Source organism: Mus pahari, chromosome 3 (genome assembly GCF_900095145.1).
Source record: "Mus pahari chromosome 3, PAHARI_EIJ_v1.1, whole genome shotgun sequence".
NCBI classification, from domain to species: domain Eukaryota; kingdom Metazoa; phylum Chordata; class Mammalia; order Rodentia; family Muridae; genus Mus; species Mus pahari.
In genome coordinates, this window is record NC_034592.1 from 52,187,395 (window position 1) to 52,190,563 (window position 3,169).

The following is a 3,169-nucleotide window of genomic DNA, read 5'->3' on the forward strand; positions in this document are numbered from 1 at the left end:
AGTGCTGGGATTAAAGGCGTGCACCACCACGCCCGGGTCTTTTCATTTTCTATAAGACAACTTTGAGAATGGCATTTCTTAGTTCCTTCTGTGCCTAAATATGATTCTTTTTCTTTCAGGTTTGTATTTATTCCCAGTGCTTTATTGCCCCTCTTTACCTTACACAGCTCTGCATTCATAGCGCTTTCTCTCTGATCACTTTGAAATCTACTTCGTATTTCCCATGTGTTACCCCAGTTCTCTGTGGCGTCAGCTGCAGGCACTGGTGGGCACATGTGGCACCCATCAGAACTATGGTGGATTTCACGGGTTGGAGCTGTGTTATAAAGACCCGGATCCACAGGGGCCTTTCCCGATCCACTCTACTGTGTTCTCCAGCCCCTCCCTGCTTATCAAATGGGAAGTTCACAGAGCTCTCATTCAAAGCTGATTCAAGTACTAGTTTTAATAATAAGTACTGGCCTTCTATAGCTAACAACTAGTGGAAATTTTATCAGAAATTCTTCCATTTCTCCTATTACTGATAATACCCAACATTTTCAAGTCATTTGCCACTACTGGCTCATTGATTCTTCAGAGCCAGTAGTGGCAAAGCCTATTGCTTTTATACATTCAATAAACATTTACTGGAAGGCTACCAAGAGACATACAGAAAGATACATGAATACCCCAGGGAGGCTAATTATCTGTTTAACGTTTTCATATTGGGGCCATAGTTTTCAATTATATGTATACCTGTTTCATTATCTTCAAAGTGAGAGATTTATTACCTTCATGTAACATTATAGAACATTAAAACTTGATCATAATTGCCTAGCTATGACAATTTCTGAACCAGATAAATTCTGAGGAAACATATTAGTAGGTTCTAAATTTAAGTGATAAAATCAATCAGTCGTCCCTGATGAACAACAGTTCCAGCATGCTTTATACAGCATCCGTATTTCTGCTCCCAGTAACTGCAGTGTCAAGCCGTTCACTGGGGACTGGGGACAGTGTATGCGTAGACAAAATTGGCTCTGCCTGTACATTTGGAAGGGGAAAAGGGCAGCTTGGTACATCCACCACTACCATGGTCTGTACAACTGCGACATCCACCACTACCATGGTCTGTACAACTGCAAGATGACACAGAGGACTTTTTAGTATTTTAAGACAGGGAGCTGTTGCCTTTGATTAGAACAAGACCATTTTACCACTTGCCTGTCTTCTATAGAAATCCAACATTATTGACACATATATTGTATTTGTGGCATTGATATTCTGTAATCCCTTACAGATGGCCTCATAGAAAGCAGTCCTTGGCACAACCGTGCAGCTTTTATACCCAGAAGTAGTAGCTATATGAAGAAAAAGACAAGAGGGGCTAGAGATGTGATTCAATGGTGCAGCATGTGTAAGACACTGGGTTTAATCCCCCCAAAACCCTCTCCAAGACAAGGAAAGCTAAACTGTAAATGTCAGAAGACTTAAGTCTAGCAGAAGAGGCAGAAACAGAAAGATAAGTTAGCGAATCCATAACTAAACCATCAAAGTGTGTCATTATGTTTAAATTCTGTTTCCATAGCTATCATCCACTTTATAAATCATATTCTATCAAACTATAGCCTGTGGTAAGCCAAACTATCTTTGTCATTAGTTTTTATAAATAAAATGTTATTGACTCCCAGTCAGTTTTATTCATTTACACATTGTCTGTAAGTATTTTTGCACTATGATGACAGAATTGCATACTTAGAGGAAATTGAATAGCCCACAAATACAAAATGCTTAGTGCCTCGCCCATTAAAGAAAAGGCTTGTTGGTTGTACAATAAAATATGTATTAACCTGCTTCAAATAGATGGCTTAAAATATGATCGCTACTTAGAGCATCAAGTCAACCCTTGTGCCTGGTATTTTTACCATTTTAGTGTGGCATGAAATGGCCAGAGGAGAAATGAGATCAAGATATAATCACCAGCACTAAGATAATAGAAAGCCACTGAGTGCAGAGAATATATATAGCCTAGATGTTAAACCTAAATTTGAAGAGAAAAAAGCCTAATTTTTTTCTCTGTGTCAAAATGTGTCATCCTACTAAGAAACAAACACAAAGGGTCTGGCGAGATGGCTCAGCGGGTAAGAACACTGCTGCTCTCTTCCTGCGGTCCTGGGTTTGATTCTCAGCACCCACTTGGCATCTCACAACTATCAACAACTATCTCATGCCCCTTTGGGGGCTTCGTGGGTACAAGGCACACACACACATGATGCGCAGATATGCGTGGAGACAAAAAAAATGCATACATGTAAAATAAGAAAAATGTCCTTTTGTAAAAGAAGCAAAATCAAAGTATGAACAAAAAAAATATTTTTTTTTGTTAGCATGCCTTGTGAAGGAACTTTAGATTTACATTTAAGACAAAACCAAAACTTAGAAATCAACATTTAATTTTTAGTGCTGAAATACATTCTCCATCAGAATTCTTTACTTTGGTTCAAAAAACCCTTGGATTAAAATAATGTATTTTCCATGGCATGTCTCCCCATTTTAAATTTGCCCCCATGACTCACCCTTGTGGTCGTTGTATCACCTTTTTAAAAATCATAAGTTTGCATGGTAAAGATTAGCTAATATGACGTTTGCTAAGCACCTTACCACACTTAATTTTCATTTCCCATCTAAGGAGGAGAAAACCTTTGTACCTTTATATACTTTTTTTAAGGTGTGAAATAATAGCATTGAGTATATGTGAAAATCATCCCTTTCCCTTTTCTGTGGTATTTAAGCATTATCTCATTTCTAACTTGATTGCACATGTAAATATGGCAAAACCATAAATAAGCAAACAGACAAACAGAAAACCTCAGCAGAGGGCATCAGACAGTGATGATGTGATCAGGGCTTGTTTAACAGTTCCTGCAGAGTTCTTTCTAGTCAGTGACAATCCCAAGTCACATGGCTGAATAGCATGGGCCATTCAAAGGGGACTTGATAATGTAACCATCATGTTGTCTGTGACTACACTGGGAATGAAGTTGGGCTATGGATTATTTGCCTCTAAGAGTCGGTAAGTTTGGAGTCTTTAGTGAGGTAACCCAATCACAAAAGAAGTCACTAGATATGCACTCACTGATAAGCAGATATTAGCCCAGAAACTTAGAATACCCAAGATAAAATTTGCAAA

At 38.4% G+C, this 3,169-nt stretch overlaps 1 protein-coding gene across 4 annotated transcripts in view; it reads left to right on the top strand.

Annotated features, from left to right (window-relative positions):
* Nucleotides 1–3,169, top strand: part of Csrnp3 (cysteine and serine rich nuclear protein 3) — a 184,103-nt gene that overhangs the window by 132,698 nt on the left and 48,236 nt on the right. The window lies entirely within an intron of this gene.